Here is a 25,119-nt window from a genome sequence, read left to right on the forward strand (position 1 = left end):
TTACCTTGTGTTTTGCTTGCATTCTGTTTAACAGCATATTAAAACTTCAAAAGAGACCACAGCTCTCTCTGTTCTGAGTCAGGCAGAAAATAAGAACTGATTAATTAAGAACTCATTCATAAGACAGAAAAGGTCACTTAAGGTTAATCACTTGTTAACAGAGGGGGTGGAGCTAGAAGCTAAAATTTCTATTTAAGGAGTAAACTAAAACATTTCAGAGCTTTACCAGAAAGGCTCATCCAGACTCTGCTACACTTTGCTGTGAAGGAAAGGTTAGTTTGCTGTTATTTTTTGTATTTCTGTATTGCATTTCTATATTTTGAATACTGTAGTTTGTTTTCTTTACCTTGTGTTTTGCTTGCATTCTGTTTAACAGCATATTAAAACTTCAAAAGAGACCACAGCTCTCTCTGTTCTGAGTCAGGCAGAATTTTTCCCCTCCCTCCCACCCATTTAAGTTGTCTTGTTAAATACCACTGTCTTTCTAGTTGCCCGCCTCTTATGTTAATCTGACCATATATCTCATTTCTCTCTACTTTCACTGGCTTATGTGAGTAATCACAAAACCATCACTTTTGAAATCCCACCCCTTCAATTATTTAAATTTATTGGCCATCCTACAGTATTTCATAGTACCAAAATACAAAAGTAACCACCCCTTTCAGTCCATCTTGCTGTTTTAAAAATAGTAACTCTCCACTAAACCATAACTTTTAAAACAGGTAAAACTCAAGTTACCTACTTTCATATCTAACTTCTCTAGTGCACACTGCAGAGTGCATTCTTTTCAATCTTACCTTTAAGCATCCCTGTTACTAGCACTTTCTCTAATACCTAAAGATCATCTCTACTTGACAAGTAGACTTTTCTATCTGTTAAACCTAGCACTTGCTCCTACAGTACTTATTACCTTGATACGGCACTCTTATAGATAGCACCCCAAAGGCAAACCCCATTTCTCGTCCTCACGTCCCCGAATCTCTTTTAAAGTTTTTTGTCTAGTCCTTCTAGCATGTCGAGGGATCAGTTGCTAGTGTCCTCTCCTGCTCAGCTGGTGAACCTGGGAATATTGAGGCAATGTTACAATTGCCTCATGTACACAACAACCCTCTCCTCCCACAAAACACAAATACATGCAGAGATGCAACTATACGGCCAAACTGGAGGCTGAGCTCTCTCAACATAGGACTGGCAAGACCAGTCAGGAGGAGAAGGTTACCACACACACTATAGACCCAGTCTCACATAGTACCATCACAACCTCAAATCATACACATAAACACACAAAGACATACTCGGCGGCTCTGATCAAAATCTACCAAAACAGCAGAGGCCACCAAAGCAGACACCCAAACAACCACCACCTCAGAACACAACACCTGCAACACATAGACCTCACAGTCAGAGTGTCAAACAGTCACAGCCCTTAAGGCCAAACACAATGCCAGACACACTAGTCATTGGTGACTCCATAGTCAGACACACTGGCGTCCCGCTCACCAGACTGAGTAAGGAGAAGGTCACAGTAAGCTGCCTGTCCGGCGTTAGAATCTGCCACATAACGCACTCAGGTCTCTCAACAGCAGGTACAAATATGACTCAGTCATTGTCCACGCTGGTGTAAGCGACCTGAGACGTACCTTGGACTACATGAAAGAGACATTGAGGAGCTCTCTGATTATGTAGCCCAGGCAGGTATGACCCTGACCTTGAGCAGTATCCTACCTTCACCAAGAATGATGCCACAATACAGAGATAAGATGATCAGCTTTAACAATTGGCTTAAACTCTGGTGTCATTCAAAGGGGATCCAATGTCTGTCTGCCTGGGATGACATGCTGGACAAGCCACGCTTAACCGCAGGACGGCTTGCACCTGTCACCCTGGGATTCGGATATTGGCAAAGGCTCTTGCCACCCCATAGTGCCTTTTTAGGCAAGGCTCAAATTCTAAACCTACCACCCTAGAACACAAAAAGGAAAAACTAAGGGTAATGCTGCTCAATGCCAGAAGTCTAAATCTCAAAATGCACTTTTCGAGGCCCTCTCAGTATGGAGAACATCGATGTCTGTGCAGTGACAGAAACCTGGTTCAAGGCTCCTGAGAGCACCCCAGCACTATCAGGTTTTACCTCTTATCATGCATTCCGGCCCCAAAATCCGGACAATACCAAGAAAGGAGGGGTATCCATATTCATCAAAGACACCCACACCTCAAGACTGGTGGCAACGCACGATGCATCGGAGACCATCCAGGTGCAATTAACCATAGGCAAGACTGCTCTGCAAATTGTAGCATGTTACAGGCCACCCTCACAAACTCAGGAACCTCACATGGCCTTCCTGAAAACACTAGAGGGGATAAATGTATCACCAAACACCATCATACTAGGTGACTTCAATTACCCTAATATAGACTGGGAACACTACTCAAGCCCAAACACCCTAGCCCAAAAGTTCCTGGAATTCATAAACTCAAATGCCATGGAACAACTAGTCACCATCCCACAAGAGGAGAAACATACTTGATCTCATCATCACGAACATGGGAGCACGATGTTCAACACCGAAGTATACCCTCACTGGTGAGATCAGATCACAAACTAATCTCGCTGGAGGTCCTCATCCCACCCCACCTGAAATAAAAAGACCACAGTAAAGAACTTCTAAAGCCGACTTCACACTTCTAAAGACTAGTGTGGTCTCCTTTAAGGCCCCGAGCCGACGGAAAACAGTACTCAAGCCGCTGAATCACTTACAAATGCCTTCTACCAGCACCTGCAGGACTGCATGGATAAGGCAATCCCAAGCAAAACAAAGACTCTTTGTACCAAGGCAAGCGTCCACTCTGGTGGACCCCAGCCATAAACAAACTCTACAACAAAAGGAGGAAGCTACTACAAGATAGAGCAAAATCCTTAAAAGGTAAGACACCCTTGATCACTATAAGTAAAAAACTAAGAGCTCTCATAAAATCATCCAAAGCAAATTTCGAGAGAAAAATAGCTAAAGACTCAAAGACAATCATAAGGCCTTCTTTAGCTATGTTAGAAACCTGGGAGGAAACTCCCAGATATGCTCAGAACTAGTTCAAAATGATGTGAAGATTACTGATCCTACAGACATTGCCAACATACTGGCTGACAGGTTCAGTGCAAACTTCTCCCCCCCCCCAAAAGGAGAGATATCTATACCAAGCGATTGGAGCCCCAAACATCTCCAACGCCGAAGTGAGAACTGCTCTCACCAAAGCAAGAGCACAGCAGCCATGGGACCTGATGGTGTCCCCGGCTGTGTGCTCCACGAACTCAACGAGGAATTAAACCCACAGCTAGGACAGCTGTTTAATCATAGTCTTACCTCTGGATACGTACCCAGGGGTGGCTCACTGCAACTGTGGTCCCACTTCACAAAGGCGGTGCCTCCACCGACCCTGGAAATTACCGCCCATTAGCTTGACAAGCCTTATCTGCAAAGCCATGGAGAGGATCATAATGGACCTCATAAATAAAGACATAGGGAATTTGCAGACTTTGGATCCATCCCAGTTTGGCTTTGTCAAAGGCAGATCATGCCTTCTAAACTTGGTTGACTTTTTCAAACAGTCACCAAAGCCATTGATGAGGAAAGGCAGTCCATACAGCCTACCTCGATCTGGCGAAGGCCTTTGATACAATACCCCACTCGGGTATCATTGAAAAACTCATCAGCTTAAATGTTAACCCATACATCACAAGATGGGTTGCAAACTGGCTGAGTGACAGAACCCACAGGGTCAGAGTTGCTGGCGCCATGTCAGACTCAAAGCCTGTCACAAGTGGTGTACCACAGGGCTCAGTCCTGGGCCCACTCTTGTTTGGCATCTACTTTCCGAAGTACAAGCAAACACAGGAGGGTTATGGCTGACAAAGTTTGCAGATGACTGCAAACTGGGCCATAGTAGAAAACACATCTGACACAGATATCCTTCAGAAGGGTCTCACAGAAGCGGATAACTGGTGCCAGAGCCATGGCCTAAAGTTAAATGCCAAAAATGCATAGTCATACCCTTCGGGAAAACAAGGTTACCCCTAGCTACCAAATAGGTGGCAATCCACTGAGTACAGAAGAAGTTATCAGGGACCTGGGGACCCAGGTTGATAGTAGTCTGTCATTCGACACCCATGTAGCTAAAGTAGTTAGGAAGACCTTCTACATTGCCCACCTTATCATGGATTCTCATCTAGATCAAGGGAGGTCATAGTCTCCCTATACTCATCACTCATCAGACCAATGATTGAGTACAATGCCCCATTCGGAATGTATCTGACCCGACACTTGCAGCAGCTGGAGAGGCCACAAAAGTTCCTCACCAAAGGATAAAGGGTCTCAAACATCTGTCCTATGCTGCCCGACTGAAAGAACTCCAGCTCTATTCAGTCGCTTCATTGCTCAGAGGTGACCTTTGCCTAACATACAAGGCCATGTCAAACCCAGATTTGATGAATATGCTTCACCTCAAAAAATCTAGATCCGTCAGAGCCACAAGGGCGGGAGACTTAAACCTCGACACGGCTATTAATAGGGCGTGCTGGAGGGATAGATTCATCACCCAAAGACTCCTATGCTGTGGAATAAAATCCCGGTATATGTGAGGCAGAGCACCTCGCTGGCCTTGTTCAAGAGAAATCTTGACCAATGGATGGGAGATCGCAGATATACCCCAGGGATTACCTCAGTGTCACTGCTCAACAGAGGCACAGCAAAATAATGGGTATAGTTCCCCATACTAAAGGGGTGGCGTAAGCCACAAAACTATGGGCTAGGCTTGTAAATGCCCTCGGGCAGATAGCCTAGTATGAACCTATGAACCTATGAACTGATGATATTGTGTGAATACTCATCATGCATGTGCAAAAACTGTGTCCACAATTATTTGCTAAAGACACAGAGGTTGTAATCAGCATTGGATACCTATCTGACACACAGATACACATCCAGCCATGGTACGTAGACCTGTGAATTATGGTGCACAGTACATTACAGAGTTTTGAATACTTGTACAGCAATGTTGTGTCCATGTATGCACTGCATTACAGGGGGAGACCAATCACCTAATAACAAAACACATGCATCAAAGCCATGTATAGTGTTAGTAATAAGGACTGTCTACACTTGCGCTGCATGCTGTTGAGCAACACATGTCCTGCATGCTGACATGTGTGATATGGCTGTTTTGCTTGTGATACTGTACCCCAACATCACCTGCTATTGTGTATGTTCTGAGATTTCTGGTGTTGTGTTTGTGTGTGTCTGCTTTAGGGAGGAGTGTATTTGTGTGTGTGCATGTGTACATTTGCGCATGTGCGCATGTGTGCATGTGCATGTGTGCATGCCCATGTGTGCATGTGTGCATGTGCACATTTGCACATGTGCGCATGTGTGCATGTGTGCAGGTGCATGTGTGCATTTGTACATGTGTGCATGTGCACATGTGCGCATGCATGCATGTGTGCATGTGTGCAGGTGCATGTGTACATTTGTGCATGCGTGCATGTGCACATGTGTGCATGCGTGCATGTGTGCATGTGGTCTGACATCATGTTCAGGTCTTAAAGTGTGTTTCCTGTTTTCTTCTCACAGGTGCTGAGGTGGGGCTGGTTCAGTACAGCAGGGAACCTGATGTCACTGAGACAGACAGTGATCATGAAGATAGGTGTGTTGAGGCACAGGCAGGTTTGTCAGGGTGTGTTGTTGGGCCACGAATTGACAGTACACAAGTCTCCACCCCATCCATGCACACAGTCATACTGCCTAGACATCCATCATCACCATTGCCCTAAGCTGAGAGACAGTGTATGGTTGGCACTGGCCAGGACAGTGTGGTATCTATGGCACATGTATCAGGACACAGCAGCCATAGCCAGATGTCCGGAACGGTACCACATAGGCAGATGACCAGGGGTTCTCGTCAGAGCACTGCTGGTCATCATGCCCCTGGCAGTTGTGCCACAACTCTTTCAACCACCCGCATGTTCCAGGCTATCATGGAGGCACAGGCATGAATGGAGTGGTACACCAAACAGGGACTAAGGGCACACAGGGCTCATAACACCTCTATAAATGACATTATCTGTGACCTAGCAGGTGTCATACATAATTACACTGAGGTCATTGATAGACATTGGGGTGAGACATTGGATGTCCTACACAATGTCATATCCATGTTTCAGGACAGTGCAGGACAGTTGAGACATCAATGTGGATGTTTGCCAGTGACATCAGCAGCTGGAGGTCACCACGGACATCCAGCAAGTCACAGCCAGTGCCAGTACCAGCCCCAGCAATGTTGGGGGGCTATCCATAGACTATCCTAGAAGACCACATGCACATGGCTCTGGCCAGTCCCAGCAGGGACCTGGATCCAGTGGACATATGTCAACCTCTGAGAATAGTATCCAGTCTGGATTAGTACCTGATACTGTCTGTAGCACCCCTGCCAGGCACGGGTTCCGTATCCATGGCCAGAGACGGTGACCTGTAAAGCCTGCCAGGTACAGCCTGTAGCTGTCCCACAAAAACTTGTATATGGCAGCCACATGGTGGAACTGTGTGCATGCAGACAGACACACATAAACCAGAAACCTAGGGAAAACACATACCTGCACACATTACATCAACAATGGCCCATAACAGTACTCAAGGCCCTTATACACACACTCACACACACATGTCGATTGTATGGCGCAGTGTAGGCCTCTGGCAAACCAACAACACACCCTGTGCATATGATGAAACCTGTGCCACCTCCTGTCATCTGTAACATTGATGCAGGAACAGGCTAACATGGTGCTGATTCACTGGGTGACTTTGATAACATATAGCAATGGTTGAATGTGTAGCATGTTGTCAGCAGTAAAGTGTAATGATATCCTTGAAAGTGTAGCTGAGCAGGCATGATGCATTAAAGCTGTAATTAGCAATGTTATATTGTTTTCACCAGTGTTTATTCCAATTGTGTTTTGTTTGCCCATGTGCCACTTGGCTGATATGTGTAGTTGGGTCAGCATTTGTTATACAGTGGACAGTAAGTGTGGGGTGTGTGCAGCACAGGTTTGCAAGTGTACATTTGTGAACATGGTGGAGGTGTACTCTCTGCATGTACGTGCATTTTGGACACATAGACAGGGTGACATGCCCTGTATTGGCCAGTGTTAACACTCCATAGTTTCTATTGGTGGCCAGTATGCATTGTACTCACACGTTTTGGAACTTGAGTACGCATGCGTGTGTATGACACGAGTTGATACTGTGGTGTGGGTGATGCTGTTGTTCCTATCTGTCATTGGTTTGCATTACTAAGGTTAACAGTGTTCCAGCTGCATAATCCTGTATTAATGAACACTGTTCACCTACAGGGTTGCATGGACTGTGCTATCATAAACACAAGAAATTCTGACTTATACAGTAAAAGTGCATTAATCGCATGGACCCCTGCCATAAACTAAATATATAATAGAAGGTGTGATGTTATACCAAAAAAGAGTTACATACCAAAAATGGATAACTTCTCTGGTCAGTATCATTTGGAAAATTCAATCCCTCAATAAACATACAAGGCAAGCTTCAAAATACAAAATGGCAACGATTCCAAAGACAACACTAAAGCTGTCTTTACTGTTGTTCATAATCTACAGGGGAAATCTCAGATTGGATCACAGTTAATGTAAATGGTCATGAAGTACACTTATCTGACTGACATTACCAATTCCTTGTCAGACAGTTTGAATGCGGATTTCACCACTCTGTCGCTATACAAGGGCCACATTTCCAGACTTGCAGAATGTAATACCTGATGATTCACAGACAGTCTAGTTAAAACATCTCTTTAACAAGGTCCACACCACAGTAGCAATGGTACTGGACAGTGTCCCTGGCTGTGTCATACACAAGCTGACATATGAAGTCACCACTCACCTAAACGCTCTGTCCAGATGGAGCCTCTATACAGGTTACATACATGTGGAATGACGTACGGTAATGGTGTTCACAGTCCACAAGGGTTGAGCTACAATGTCTTCTTCTCCTTTCGGATGCTCCCATTAGGGGTCACCGCAGTACATCATCTGTTTCCATGTGTTCCTGCCCTCTGCATCTTGCACTGTCACACCATCCATCTGCATGTCTTCTCTTACCACAGCCGTAAAACTCATCTTAGGAATTCCTCTTTTCCTGTTACATGACAGCTTCATCCTTAGCATCTATTTCACAATATACTCTGCATTGCTCCTCAGCACATGTACAAACCAACTTAATCCTGCCTATCTGGCATGGTCTACTAACCTTCAAACCTGGCCTGACCCACTAATATACTTATTCTTAAACCTGTCCACCCTCGTCACACCCAGTGTAAATGTTAACATAAATTGATTAAGGGTAGAACTACAACAGGTCCTGGAAGCTCTCACCCTATACACCAGACCAATGTTATCTGGAAGGCTATGGAGCACAGCATTATGGAACTCATTAAAAGAGACATTATGAACCTGCAAGCACTGCACCAGACCCGCTTAGGTTCTCTAAAGGCCAGATCATGGCTCCTCCACCTAGTAGACTTCAAGCCAGTCAACAAGGCTATAGGTGAGGGAGGGGAGGTCAACACAGCCAAGCTATAGCTCACCAGCAAATCATACCCATCCCACATACTGGTATTAGACATAACCTTAACAGACTGACCATAAATGAATGTTAGATGATGGCTTGACAACTGACGCACAGATGTAGGACACACAGTAATATTTGCATCCTCCATGTGCTATTCTATGCCAGTAACAAGTGTTATTCACCTGCACTCAGTCCTGGGACAGCTCCTGTTAGGTCTATAGCTTTCTTAGGTACAAGCAAACACAGTAGGGATATGTCTACCCATGTTTGATGAAAATGCATACTGTGGGCTATACTTTATTCTCCAGATGACACACACATCCTCCAAAAGAGTATCATACAGATAGATACCTGGTGTCAAACTCATGCTGTAAAGCTATAAGCCTAAGAAAGCATAGTTATCCAATTTTAGAAAACAAAGTATCCCCAGAGTACCACATAGGTAGTAGCCCCCAAAATGTGGAACAGGTACTAATGTATACATAGAGCCATGTGTTAAGTCATCTCTCCTTTGATAATCACATTAACAAAGGGTTTTGGAAATCCCTCTGTGGAGCACATAAGCAATAAAGGGTTTGCATGCAGATCCACAGAGGTTGTTGCACACCTATAATGATTAGTCATCTTTGTCAGACATTGCTTGCTTTGGAACAGGTTTCAAATATACCTCAAGCATAAACCCTTCCTCACACTCTTCAATAGAAACCGTGATGAGTGGATGTGAAATGGAAGCCATAGCCCAGGGATCACTGCAGTGGCTAAACTTGTCACAAGCATACAGAAGTGACCTAAGGTCTGGAATGCATCAGCACGGTCTGGCAAAGATAACACATGCATTCATAGAGAAAGCAGAGTACCCACCTATGAAGTACTTGAGGTCACATGTATGTATATGGATTTTCCCCACTGCTACCTTACATTTGTAATGCACATACAGTTGTCATTGTGATATGTTATACACTATAAAAATCAAAACCCATTCCATCATTGGTCAATGGTTTCATACACCTGATGCACAAACACACACAGTCAGCAAGCACGAGATTCAAACTCTTTTCTAACTACATTATGACATGACAGCAGTACACATTTACCTGACACGCTATACACATTACTGGGATTTCATTTTTCCACAGACATATTTGTAGGATGGTGACATCATTGGACTTGACAAAGATGAGTATTCCACTTTTAAGGTGTTTAAGTAGTCTCCAAAAAGGTTTCCCTTCTCAGGGAGACACACACACACAGTTGGCAAGTGCAGGATTCAAACCCCTATCTAACTACATTACGATATTAAAGCAGTATGCATTTACACAACATGCTATATGCATTGCTAAGATTTTACGTTTTCACAGGTATATTTGTAGGATGGTGACATCATTGGACTTGACAAAGATGAGTATACCACTTTTAAGGTGTTTGAGTAGTCTCCAAAAAGGCTGCTTCTCCCCAGCGAGACACACACAGTTGGCAAGCGTGGTGTTCTTAATCCATACTAAGTACGTCTTTACACTTCAGCAAGCAATATGGAGTTACAGGGTGCAATACAGACATTACTTGCTGTCAGTTTGCACAAAGTTTTTTTTCACATTTGCTAACCTCAGCAGGCTTATCATACTAGGTGTATTGTGAGTGTATTATATGCATAGGCCATGACCATATCATATTTGGGTTGATGCACCACATGCCGGCACACACAGGGTCAAACCTTGAGTAGCATCTTAACTTCACCTACATGATACTGCAATATAACAGAAAGATGATAAACTTCAACAATTGGCTGAGCTTCTGGTGTCATTCAAAGGGGATCCAGTCTCTGTCTGCCTGTGATGACATGATAGACAAGCCTTGTTGCTTCACTACAGATGGTTTGCACCTGTCACCCCTGTGCTTCTGAATAATGGCCAAGGCTCGTGATGTCCCCATATTACCTTTTTTAGGCAAGGCTCAAAGGTTCATAGGTAGGTACTAGTCTATCAGCCCTGGGGCCTATACAAGGCCAGCCAAAAAGGTACCCTGGCTTTTGCCACCCAAGAAATTTATTTTCCTGTGCCACTGTCATGCAAAGATACAGAAGTGATACCCAGGGTGAATTTCCTATTTCCCATCCAATAATCAAGATTTTCCTTGAAGAGTGCTAATGAGGAGCTTTGTTTGATATAGATAGTTAGTTTATTCTGGAGTATGTGAAGTCTGTGGGACAGGAATCTATCCCTCCGGCATGTTCTGTTTATTATGGTGACAAGGTTTAGGTCCCTAGACTGTGTAGGTTCATAGGTAGGTACTAGGCTATCTGCCCAAGGGCATTTATAAGCTTAGCCAGAATGTGTTGGCTTTCACCTCCCTTTTAAATTAGTTTCCTGGGCCTCTGTCTAGCAGGGCCACTGAAGTGATCCCAGGGGTAAATTTACAATTTCCCATCCACTCATCAAGATTCCTCTTGAAGAGAGTCTGCAAGGAGCTCTGCCTAACATCAACTGGGATTCTATTCTAGAGTAAGGGAAGTCTCTGGGACAGGAATCTATCCCTCCAGCATGTCCTGTTTATTGCTTTGCTGAGGTTTAATTCACTGGAGCGTGTGGCTCTAAGAGATTTGTTTTTCTTGAGGTGGAGCATGTCCATTAATTCCAGGTTGGACATGGCCTTATACGTCAGGCATAGATCACATCTGAGCAGGCAGTAAGCAACTGAGTAGAGCTGGAGTTTCTTTAGTCGAGCTGCATAGGGCATCTCTTTGAGGCCCATGATCCTCTTGGTGAAGTACTTCTGTGGTCATACCAGCTGTTGCACGTGCCAGTTAAGGTACATACCAAATGGGGCATTGTACTCTATTATGGGCCTAATGAGTGATGAGTACAGGGGCACAATGACCTCTCTTGATCCAGAGGTGAACCCTTTCGTGATTAGGTGGGCTACATAGAAGGAATAACTAACCACTTTGCCAATGTGATTATCAAAGGAGAGGTTACTATCTACCTGGGTCCCCAGGTCCCTAATTACAATTTTGGTACCTAGTGGACTACCACCTATGTGGTAAATTGGGGGAACTTTGTTTTTTCCAAAGGGGATGGCTATGCATTTTTTGCCATTCAGCTTGAGGCCATGGTTTTGACACCAGGTATCCGTCTCTGTAAGAACTTTCAGGAGGATGTCTATGTCAGCCAGAGAGTCGACTATGGCCCCCAGTTTACAGTCATCTGGGAACTTGGTCAGCCATAGTCCTCTCGTGCTTGCCTGTACCTCAGAGACGTATATACTGAACAGGAGGGGTCTCAGGACCGAGACCTGTGGGATGCCACTTGTGAAAGGTTTAGAGTCAGACATGGCACCTGCAACTCTGACCATGTGCATTCTATCCGTGAGCCAGTTGGCCACCCATCTCATGACATAGGGGTTAATGTTCAAGCTGGTAAGCTTGTCTATGATGCCAGAGTGGGGAATGGTGTCAAAGGCCTTAGTGAGGTCCATGTAGGCTGTGTGGGCTACCTTCCCTTTATCTATGGCCTTGGTAACTGTTTCAAAGAAGTCAACTAGGTTTAGGAGGCAGGATCTTCCTTTAACAAAGCCAAATTGGGTAGAGTCCAGTATCTGGAGGTTCCCAATGTCTCTGTTTATGAGTTTCATGATAATTCGCTCCATAGCTTTGCAGACCAGGCTGGTCAGGCTTATAGGGTGATAGTTCCCAGGTTCTGTTGTGGCACCACCTTTGTGGAGCGGGATGACTGTTGCTCTACACCATTCTTTGGGTACATAGCCTGTGGTAAGGTTGAGTCTGAACAGTGAATGCAGGTGAGGGTTTAGTTCCTTTTAGAGCTCATGTAAGATGCAGCCTGGGACACCATCCAGTCCCATTGATGCTGTGTTCTTAGCTTTGGAGAGGGCTGTTGAAGTCTAGGGCTCTGCATTCTTCTGGGATGGACACGGGTCTTTTTGGGGGTGAGGGGGGGGAGGTGAAGTTTGCACTGAACTTGTCCACCATGATGTTGGCAATGTCAGTTGGTTCAGTGTATTGTTTGCCATTTTGCAGTAGCTGAAAGCATATCTGAGAGTTGCCACATAAATGTTGGCCATAGCTAAAGAAGGCTTTGTGGTTATCTTTAGATTCCTTGGCAATTTTTCTTTAGAAACTGGACTTGGATTATTTTACGAGCGATCGTAGTTTCTTGCTGATATTGATCAGTGATGCCTTTCCTTTTTGGAATTTTTCTCTATCATGTGTTTTTGGAGGAGTTAGTCTTGGTATTAATTGGGATGGCTCGATCCATGCATCCCTGTAGATGCTCATAGAATGCACTTGTAAAGGATTTTGCAGATTGAATAGCATTATCCTGTAGCAAGGGGGATTTGAAACTTTCCACTTTGGTCTTGAGAAGTGTGAAATTTGCTTTTGAAAAGTTTTTCACAGTGGTTTTGTTGACTGGGGGGGGGTCGGGATGTGGATGTCCAGTGTGATTACTTCATGATCTGATATTACCAGCAAGGAGTTTACCTCTGGTGTGGAACACTGCTCCCCCATGTTGGTGATGATCAGGTCCAGTATGTTGTCACCTCTAGTGGGTGTGGTGACCAGCTGTTCCAAGCCGTTTGAGTTTATAAACTCTAGGAAGCATTGGGCAAAGGACTTTGTACTCAAGCAATTCTCCCAGTCAATGTTTGTGTAGTTGAAATCTCCTCATATCATGGTGTTTGGTAGGACCTTTATATTTCCCATTGTTCTTAGGAATAGAGTGAGGGTCCTGAGACAAGGTATGTGATCTATAGCAGGCTGCGATCTGATAAGCAGCTTTGCCCAATGTTAGTTGCACTTGCATGGTCTCCAAGGCCTCGTGCTGTGCCACTAACCTGGTGGTGTGGGTATCCTTTATGAAAATGGATACACCCCTCCTTTAGTATTTCAGTCTGGGTTTTGGGGCTGATGCTCGGAGGGATTAAGATTTCATTAAGTGGAGCATGTCCAACAGCTCTGTATTTGACATGTATTTGTATGTTAGGCAGAGATCACCTCTGAACAGGTGATATGCGACAGAGTAAAGCTGTAGGGTTTTGAGACGGTCTGTTTATGGCACATGTTTGAGGCCACTAATCCTCTTTGTGAGGTATTTCTGCAGGCTTTCCAGTTGTTGTAGATGTCTTGTGAGGTACAAAGCAAAAGGGGCATTGTACTCTATAATGGATCTAATGAGTGATGAGTAGAGGGGAACAATGACCTCTTTGATTCTGCATGAGACACTTTTTGTGATGAAGTGTGCCATGTAGAAGGATTTCCTGACTACAGTGGCAACGTGATTATCAAAGGAGAGTCTACTTTCCACCTGTGTCCCAAGGCATCTTATCACACTTTAGGTGTTAAGTATACTACCACCTATGTTGCAGTTAATGGGTACAGTGTTTTTACCAAAGGGGATGACAATGCACTTTTTGGCATTGAGCTTGAAGCCATGGCTTTGACACCAGGCATCTGTCTCAGTGAGGCCCTTTTGTAGGATGTCCACATCGTTAGTAGTCTTGATTATGGCTCCTAGTTTGCAGTCATCTGGGAACTTCATTAGCCAGAGACCCTCCATGTTAACCTGTACTTCAGGGAAGTAGATACCAAACAGGACAGGACCCAGGATTGAACCCTATGGTACTCCACTTGTCACTGGTCCGAAGTCGGACTTGGAGTCTGCTGCTTTCACAGTGTGAGTTGTGTCAGTCAGCCAGTTGGCAACCCATCTTGTGACCTAGGGATTTATACCTAGTTTAGTGGTTTATCCATAATTCCAGAGTGGAGGATGGTGTCGAAAGCAGTGGCAAGATCTAGATAGGCTATGTGAACCACCTTACCCTGGTCACTGCTTCAAAGAAGTCTATCAGGTTTAGGAGACATGATCTGCCTTTTACAAACCCAAAATGGTTGTGGTCCAGAGTTTGGAGATTACCAGTGTCTTTGTTTATAAGTTCCATGATGATAAGTTCCATGGCCTTGCAGACCAGGCTCATCAGGCTAATGGGGCGCTAGTTCCAGGGGTCCGTGGTGGCTCCCCCCTTGTGTAGTGGGATAACCATTGCTGTGTGCCATTCAGCAGGCACAAAGCCTGAGGTGAGGCTATGATTGAACATGGTATGTAGGTGTGGTGCCAGTTTGTTCTGTAGTTCATGTAGAACACAGCCCGGGATGTAATCTGGTCCCATGGATGCTGTGTTCCTGGCTTTGCAGAGGGGTTTTTACCTGTGCAGCCATGATGACAGCAACTTTGCATTCTTCCGGAATAGAGATGTGCTCTTTCATGGGTGAGAGGGGGGTAAAGTTAGCAATGATCCTATCTGGCAGGCTGTTGGCAATATCAGTTGGGTCTGTATATTTAGTGCCATTGTGCTGTAACTCAGAGCAGATCTGAGTGTTGCCATTGAGATTCTTGACATAGCTATAGAATGCTTTGTGGTTGTCTTTAGAATCAGTGTCAACTTTTTTTTCGTTACTAGCTTTGGAGGATTTTATCAGGGATCATAGCTTCTTCCTGAGACTGACCGGGGAGCTCCTCCACTCATGGGATTTTACCCTCTTTTGTAACAGTTTCTTCCTTCTGTTGTAAAATTTGTTTATGGCAGGGGACCACCAGATTGGCTTCCTTTTCTTGGAGGATAGCGTCTTGGTTCTCTTTGGGATAGCACGATGCATACACTCATGTAAGTGCTTATAAAGTGCAATTGTGAAGGATTCAGTAGTCTTAACAGTATTGTCCATCTGCATGGGTGTCCTGAGGTTCAGCACTTCTGGAGAAGAAGCATGAAGTTGGCTTTGGAGACATTTTTTAAAATGGTTTCCTTAATGGGGGGGTCGGTCCAGAATGTGGATATGTAGGGTAATTAGCTTATGGTGAGATGGGACCAATGAACCATTGACTTCAGATATACCAGTCACTCAGGACAAATCAAACCCCATAATCAACTCAAATAATGACAACGTTAGCTAAATGCTACTCATTGCCAGAAGTCTCAGCCTCCAGATGCACACACTCAAGACACATCTCAGTATGAAGAATATTGATATCTGTGCAGTAACAGAAACCTAGTTCAAGGCTCCAGAGAGCACACCAGCGCTACCAGGATACTACTCATTCCATACCTTCCAGCATCAGGACCTGGATCATGGCACATAGGGTGGGGATGTATCCATATTCATCAAGGATACCTACACCTCTCTCTACATGCTCTGTACAGGATATGTACCCATAGAATGTTGCACAGCAACATTCTTCACACTCCACAGGGGTGGGGACACAAAAAAACCCTTGGCATTCATGCCCTATGAGCCTGACAAGTCTGCTCTTTAAGGCAATGGAGCCAATCATAATGGAAGTCAACAATAAAGAGATTGTGAACCTTCACACAGTTGAGCACACCCAGTTTGGCTTCATCGTATGCAGATCACACCTCCTTAACTGAGTATTTCTTTGAGACCATTACCCAGGCTACAGATGACTGAAATGAGCTCAACACAGCCTACCTATATCTCATTACAGCCTTTGACACCATTCCCCAGTCAGCTATCATAGATGAACTCACCAACCTGGGCATGAATCCATACATCACAAAATGGATTGCAAATTGGCTGACAGATAGATTCCACAAACTAAGAGTTGCTGGCTACATGACAGCCTCTACACCGATAACAACTGGTGGCCCCCAGGGTTCAGTCCTGGGGTCCCTCCTGTTTGGTATTGACTTCTCAGATGTACATGCCAAAACAGGAGGGTTGTGGTTGACTAAGTTTGCTGGGAACTGTAAAGTGTTTGCCATAATAGATTCCCCAGATGACACAAATATTCTCCAGAAGGGACTCTATGAGACAGATGTGTGATGTCAGAATTATGGCCTCAAGCTCAGTGTGGTGGAATGCATAGTGATCCCCTTTGGTGAAAACAAAATACACACAAACTACCACATAGGTGTTACCCCTTAAAACTGACAAGGTAATAAGGGATCTGGGGACACAAGTAGATAGTCATCTTTCCTTTGACAACCATGTTGCCAAAGTGATTGGGAAATCCTATGTGGCCCACCTAATCAACAGAGGGTTTGCATCAGGATCCGAAGAGGTAGTGGTGGCCCTCTACTATTAAGTCATCAGACCCATCATTGAGTATAATGCACCATTTTGGATGTACTCGACTACGCATATCCAGCAGCTGTAGAGACCACAGAGGTACCTCACCAAGAGGATTACTGGCCTCAAACAGTTGTGTTATGTAACACAACTGGTAAAACTAAATCTGTTCTTCATTGCGTACCGCCTACTCAGAGGCACACTCTGCCTAACATACAGAGTCATGTCCAACACATAACTGCTAAGCATGCTCCATCTACAGATAACAAAATTGAGTTGCCCTACACACCCCAGGGTTATGAACCTCATCACAACAATGAATACAACATGCTGGTGGGATACAGTACCATCCCAGACACTTGCCTTACTGTGGAACAGAGTCCCAATGTACATCAGACAGAATCCCTTGTTGACACTCTTCAACAGGAACCTTAATGAGTGGATGGGAAACAGACAATTCACACCAGGCATCACATCAGCAGCCCCACTAAAAAGGGTCTTAGAGTACTAACTATTAGAACGAGGGCTTGGGAGACTACCCAATGGGGTGGTGAAAGCTGCACAACTTGCCTAGGCTAACATATGCCTTATTGAAGATATGTTCATAAGTATGTAGTAGACTATGTGACAGGTACATGTCTACAGATAGTAGATATGCACTTCATTGTACCGTCATGTTGTACTGCAGGCACATGGACCACATGCACTGTAATGCTTACAGATACTGGTGGCTGTTATGTACACTGGGTAAGATGTGCAATGCATGTCTTTTGTGCCATTGGGATGTGTGCTGGGTGGGACAGTCCTGGATGGCTCCCTGTCATGGTCACCCTCTTACATACATCTCTTCCCATCCATCTTTGGCTTATTATACTGTGTTCCCCCTACACACACACATATATGTATATAAATACATATATATATATATATATATATATATATATATATATATATATATATATATATATATATATATTTATATATATATAGGTACATAGGTAGGTAATAGGCTATCTGCCTGAAGGCATATATTAGTATGGCCAGAGTGTGCAGCTATCACCACCCATGGAGTCAGTTCCCTAGGCCTCTGTGTAGTAGACCTGATGAAGTGATCCATGATGTGACAGTTCAGTTTCACATACACTCATCAAGGCTCATCTGGAAGAGTGTCAGTGAGAAACTCAGCTTAATGTAGGTTGGGAGGGAGCCTGTTCCAAAGAAAGGGAAGTCTGTGAGTTATTAATGTATCCCTCCAACATGTTCTATTTATTGTTGTGATGATGATATCCCTAGAGCATGTAGTACAGTGAGCTTGCGGTTACTTCAGATAGCACATGTACATCCGTTCTGCATTGGACATGGACCTATCTGTTGTGCAGAGATCACCTGAGTAGACAGTACGCAACAGAGTACAGATTGAGTTAAATTCAGTCTTGTTGCATGGGGCAACTGTTTGAGGCCGGTAATGCTCTTGTTGAGGTACATCAGTGGTCTTTCTAGCTGCTGAAGGTGCCTAGTCAGATTCATCACAAGTGTGTTGTGGTACTCTATGATGGGTCTGATGACTGATGAGTAGAGGGAACCTCCTTTGACCTACATGCAAAGACCTTGGCAGTTTGTGGGAATATAGAGCATAATTTTCTAACCACTTTGTGAATGTGTTTCTGGAAGTAGTGATGACTATTCACATGTGTCCATAGATCCATTATTATTACCTCCATATTTAGGGTGTTGGCCCCTATGTGGTATTTGTATGACTGTAGCTCGAGCCCATAAGTTTGACACCACATCTGTCTGACTGAGACCCTTTTTAAGGATGTCTCTGGTGTCCCAAACATCAATTATAACAACCTTTTTGCAGTCATCCACAAACCTTGCTAAACATAGCCCACGTGTTTGACTGTATTTCTGAAAAGTATACACCAGACAGGAAGGGTCCCAGGACTGAGCCATGGGGGACAGCAGTTGTTACCAGCTTGAACAGGAGACCACAATTCTTACCTTGTGGGATCTATCTGTGCCCCACTTTGCAATACATCAGATGACATACATGTTTATGCACAGGTAGTTGATTTTGTGGATACAACATGTGTGTGGGATGTTGGAAAAGGGCTTTTCAAGGTCTATGTAGACTGTGTGTGTAGCTCATTTCATTGATGCATGTCCTGGTTGAATGCCTTGAAAACTGTCTAGCAGGTTTAGGAACCATGATCTGCCCCTGACCAAACCAAAATGGGTAGGGTTGGGTGTTTGTAGGCTTTCAATAGCTCTGTTTATGAGTTCCATAATGATGGAATCCATGGCCTTACACATCAGGCTTATTAGGCTTATAAGACAATAGAACCCATGGCCTGTTGTGCACCAACACTCGTAGAGTGTGCCAAACGTTGCTGTAACCCATTCAACAGTTTCATTTCCTGTACAGATAGTGAGTCTCAACAGACTGTTCAGGTGCAGGGTCTGTTTGTTTTGCAGTTCACATATGACACAGCCAGGGAAACCATGTTATCTCATACACAGCATGTTTTTAGGTTTGGAAAGAACTGTTTAACCATTGTATATGTGATTTCTGGGTTTTTACAATCTCCAGGTATGATAATGGGCCCTTATGTCAGTGAGAAGGGGGTAAATATGTATGAACCTGTCTGACAAGATGTTGGCAATGTCAGTCATGTACATGTATTCATTTACAGTTTGCACTGATTCAGAACATATATGAGTTTACAATGATATTTATGACACAGCAAAAGAAAGCTTCATGGTTCTCTATGGACTCTTTGACCATGGCTTGGATAATGTTAGGAGTGCTCATTGTTTCTTGATGATATTGATCGGAGTATTATTGATCTTCTTTGGTTTTTCACTTTCCTTGAACAACTTAAGTTCTTGGAGTACATAGTTTGGTTATGACAGGTGTCCAATATATTATATGGGTCTGTTTTCATATCAGTGTGTGCACAAGGCAGGACTGGTGAATAGTGACAAGTGTCTGGAGTAAGAACTGCAACTACCAGATATGTGTGGCCCACTACTGTACTCAGACATGGCCTAAGTGTGTGAGCATGCCCAGTATGACCTTTCAGTATGTTGCTGACTAAAATTTGCTAAATTTGTTTAAGTGTGTGAGCATGCCCAGTATGAGCATATATACTATATGTGTGTGAAAATCAAGTTGGGTTTTACTTCAGGGCTCACCTTTGTGTTGTACATCGACAGGAAACACAGTGTGCCTGCAGGGCTTCCATGAGTCATTCTACATACAGTGGGGACAGCTACTATTTGTACGTTTCGATCCAGGGGGGCACACCTGATTATTACTATAGGTGTACATAGGATGAAGGGTTTACCTGACAATTATACACATTTGCTAGGCCTGCACTGCTATATCAGGTTCTCCATTTCAGTCTGTACTGTTGCCTATTGTACTGGCTTGAGGCATACCACTGCACTGCAGACCTTAGTTTCCAATTACACGCATATTAGTTTGTGACTTCATAGCCTACCCAACCCACATCACACTGCCTGGCCTGCTGTTATCTGTCTGCATAGGCCTGGGGGTTGTTACTCATATGCCTCTTCAGAGGGCATGATACAGCATTTCTTTGTGTTTGCATTTGTCTACATTTGTCCTGCTGGCTGTGACTGTTAGGTATGTGCCCCCCCAACTGGTATGTGTGAGTGAGTTACCTTATGTCTGTGCCAATGAAATGCTGTCATGGCTTAGTGGTTCAGTACTGTCACTATAGTGCACAGTATCCTGAGTTTGAGCCCTATCACTGCTTTTTATTTTCCTGCTGGACAGACCAGACTGCTTAAGGAACAGTAAAGCAGGTGTGAGCATGTTTACCCGACTTTGCTCAACTTTGCCTGACCTTGCCCGACTTTGCCCGACATTGCCCAACATTGCTCAACATTGCTCGATATTGCACTGGTTGGCGCAGTGCGTAGCTACACACAATTGTATTTAAATATGCTCAATACTGGTAAAATGTGCATAGAAGTGCTTTATATTGCTTAAAATAGGGCACTCATGCCTCAGGTTGTGCTGCAGGACTGCCTATGTCGGATGCGCATAGTACACTCCCTATACATGTTTGAAAACAGGTAGTGTTAAGTTAGGCATCCCTTTTACTGTATGTGCGAGTCAGAGAGAGGTGTAATTTCCAGGGTTCCTAATGAGTCAGTGTATGTGCTATGCGTTGCCTCTTTGTCAAGGCCTGGGCATACTGAGCATGCCTACTTCTGCCTACTGGGGCAGGCTCAAGTTGTTCCTCCTCCAAGTCACGCTGTGCCTGTGCAGGCCTTGGTAATGTTGGGGGGCTGTTTGGCCCTGCGCCATGCTGTTCCTGCTGCAGCTGTTTTCATAGGATGATATTGTGTAGCATGGCACATACCATGACAATTTGGGTACATGTAGTTGGTGAGTACTGCAAGGTTTCACCAGATGTGTCCAGGCACCAGAACCGTGACTTGAGCATCCCAAGCACATGCTCAATAATGTTTCTTGTTTGTGCGTGTGCCTCATTATGGAGTTCTTGTTCGGGTGTGTGTGCATTCCTGATGGGTGTCATCAGCCATGGCTCCAGTGCATATCCAGCATCCCCCACTAGGTGACCATCAAGGATGTCCCCAAATCTCTGGTACAGCTGCGTCAGATGTCAGATGCCAGATGTGGGAATCATGATAGCTTCCAGGGCAGCCAGTACACACATTCATTATTATGCCCTGGGCATTGCACACCTGGCAGTTGATGGAGGGGAAGCCCTTGCAGTTTATGTAGACCCTACCCCGCTCATCGGGTGGTGCTTTGATGTGTATGTGTGTGCAGTCTATTGCACCCACTACCTCAGGGTATTCTGCTATTTGGTGGAAAAGACGCATATTGCTGGCCAATGCCTCACAGGAATTGGGGAAATATATGTGATCACCGACATGTGCTGACATGGCATCCAGGAACTGGTGCAGTACCCTGGATGCTGATGACTGTGAAAGCCCCATCATATCATCATTTGGTCTCTGGAAGGTACCTGTAGCTAGTATTCTTAGGCCAACACATACCTTGGCATCCACTGGGATGGATTCCCCTCTGTTGGTTCTGTGTGTGAGGCATGGCCGGCACAGCTGAACAATTTGCTGCAGGAGGTCTCTTTCCACCCTATAGCGCTCCACTATCTCCAGCTCATGTAGCCCCTGGTAGGTTACCCTGGGTCTGTACACTCTTCTCTTTCTCCTCACTGTGGGTTGCTCAGCAGCATTCACAACATCACCACTCTCAGCACCTTGCACATGTTGGTTTATGATAGCAAGAGCAGCCCCTAACATTTTGTCTGACTTTAACGTTTTTAATCTTTCCCTCTTTGTATACTGCAGTGTTGCAGAGTTCTTGGAAAAAAACAGGGAAGAATGCTGTTTGCAGAGTTTAAAGTGCTGTGCTGGGCTGGGCTAGTCTGCTGCCTGTGTAATTGGCTGTTTCTGATATATTTCACCTGGCAGCTCTGCTAGTTCTCCTTGGTTAACTTCCTACTACTTCTTTTCCTTCCTTTTCCCTTTCAGTTTCCGCCCAGGGCAGCACCACGCAAACAAGTGCAAACATGAGCACATGCACGGGCGCACACGCGCGCAAACACTGTGTGCCCATTTGCAAGAAATTTCACATATTTTCATGGCGTACACCTTTGGTTTCTGGTTTTCAAAAAGGACAACTGTAGACACGCCTCTTGCAATCCTGAGCAGCTCAGGGCAAACACAGGACACTGTGCTCCAGTAAGCATACAGCCTTTCTGACATACCCCCTCATGATGTCACCTATCTTCTACTCTACTACTTACCTACTCCTACACTTTCACTCTTGGGACATGGCTCACATGCTGGGGAAAATTGGGATTCACTATCCTTATCCTCATTTGCATAGGATTGCCTATTAATAATTGGTTACATCTCTCACACTGAGCTTCCCCCCCTTAGCAACCAGTACTCAGTGGCCATGTTGTCTTCAGTCTGCCATTCACCTGCATGGCAGGATAAGGTTTTTAGTGAAATGCCTATTTTTGGCTATTTTGAAATTATTTTATTGTTTTTTTAAGCGCCGCACATTTGCGCAGTGCTACGCTATGCTTAAACATCGGAGATTGGGGAAAAAATTAGATTTTAATAATTTTAAACATTTAAAAATGCTAATGGCCTTATATTTGACCATTGACATGCTTCCTCAACTGGATGCATCCTTTATTTGGAGCTGTCATAGCTCCGTTTAGCAATTTGCAGAGCAGTACTCCGTTACCAAAGGAGTACATTTCTGCAAATAACACTACTCTTCCACAGACAGGTTAGTGTTTCCTGGATTGCAAATTTACCTCATTTGCATAGCTTTCAGCAGCAAATGAGGTAATTTGCATACCATGATGCTGTCCGTGCAAGATTAGCTTTAGAAGCTCTCATGCACACCCCTGCCGGCTGTTGCTGGATCGCTCGGAAGACATATAGGCTGTCTGATGTCTTACTCTCCTCTACAACTCCGTGCAAGCTTTCGTAAATCTGGCCTAGTGTCTTTAACTCTGTCAATTGGAATTACTTATTCGTAGCTCTTGAAAAATATAAATTTCCGATGGACTTTTCAACTCTCATAAAATATTTTTATGAAAGCACTTGAGCTTATGTCAAGTTGGGATCTCATAGATCAGGACCTGCTAATATCATGAAAGGAACAAAACAAAGATGTCCTTTATTACCTCAGTTATTTGCACTTTTGATAGAACCCTTTGCAAACAATATCAGATTAAACTCTAAAATTAAAGGTATAGAAATAACTACAACATTAAATATTAAACTACAGATGTTTGCAGATGACATACTCTTGACATTGACTGACTCAAATAATTCCCTGCAAGCATATTTAAATCAATATCTAATTTCCAAAGCATTTCCTGATTACAATGTAATGAAAATAAACCAAAAATTGTATTTGTAAATAGGAAAATAAGACAAACATATGCATAACAATTCTCTAAATATGTTGCTACAGATGATAGACTTCAGTATTAGGGTATTCACTTATCAGATGACTTAAAAGATATAATTTCATTTAATTACAATTCAATATTAGATAAAATACAATCAATGATCAACAATTGGCATAAGTACATATTTACAATGGAAGACAAGCTATATTTGATCAAATCAATATTTTTTTCTACAATACTATATTTAATGCATGTTATCCCCCCCAAACAAATTATACAGAGATATAAAATGATTCAACATTTCCTATGGTTTCCAAACAAAACCAGAATAGCAGTAAATAACCATTTAATGAACTGGGAAGATGGAGGAATACATTTACCTGATATAGAGACTTACATAATTACTTCCATAGTTAAAAACATAACACTATGGTTAAATCCTTCTTACACATCTATATGGAAACAATTACAAGAACAAATTTGCCTAGAAACAATACAAAACCAAATACAGGAATGTTTATTAACACTACATAATCCATTATATTGGATGCTTAAGGATTATATAATAGAAAACAAAGTCATTACAATCCCATCTAGTTATATAAATCTAATAATATTAAATTAAAAAAAATGTTAATAAGGAACTTAACATCAATTCTTGGCTGTTTCCTCTTTTTCCTATAGCATATACATCCAATGATTTAGAGACATTACAAGTTCATAGAATGGAAAAGATAAAACAAGGGGAATTTTTATTCTGGGATCAATGGCTAGATTGGGATAAGATTATTTCTGTCAACTAAATAATACATACATTTAATATAAAGATATGTGGTTATCTTTGCAGACTTTGAGACAAAATATTGTAAATAAAATAGAACTAATGTAACCAACCATTAGACAGAACAGACATAAATTATGAGAGCACATACAAATTATTATTAATCAACCTTTTTAAGGCAATGGCTATTTGTCAAATATATATAAAATTGTTAAGAAAACAAAAATCTATCAAAAAAGACATACTGGAATTACTTTGCATCAATAAATGGACATCAACCAACACAAGAAGGAAAATAAATGACACTTAAATCTTCAAAATAAACTGCATTATCACTTAAATGGCATTTATTTACTTGGAGATATTTATTAAGAGTTTTTTAACTCCACATAAGCTAGCCTTAATGTTTAAAAATGAAGATAAATGTTGGCAATGTAAAACAGAATTAAAGGCAGACTGACAACATGTGTTTTATAATTGTATGAGTCTTAGTGAGTTGTGGAATAGCATTGATTATTTTTTACAGATTGTATTTAATGATAACTTTCATTTAACCAAATCTCTAGTTTCATTTAACTCCACCATGCCCAAATGTTTTCCTAAAAATATTTTCAATTCTTTGGACTTTACTTGCCATAGCACGTA

Source organism: Protopterus annectens, chromosome 8.part0 (genome assembly GCF_019279795.1).
Source record: "Protopterus annectens isolate FY-2018-M chromosome 8.part0, PAN1.0, whole genome shotgun sequence".
NCBI lineage: Eukaryota > Metazoa > Chordata > Ceratodontiformes > Protopteridae > Protopterus > Protopterus annectens.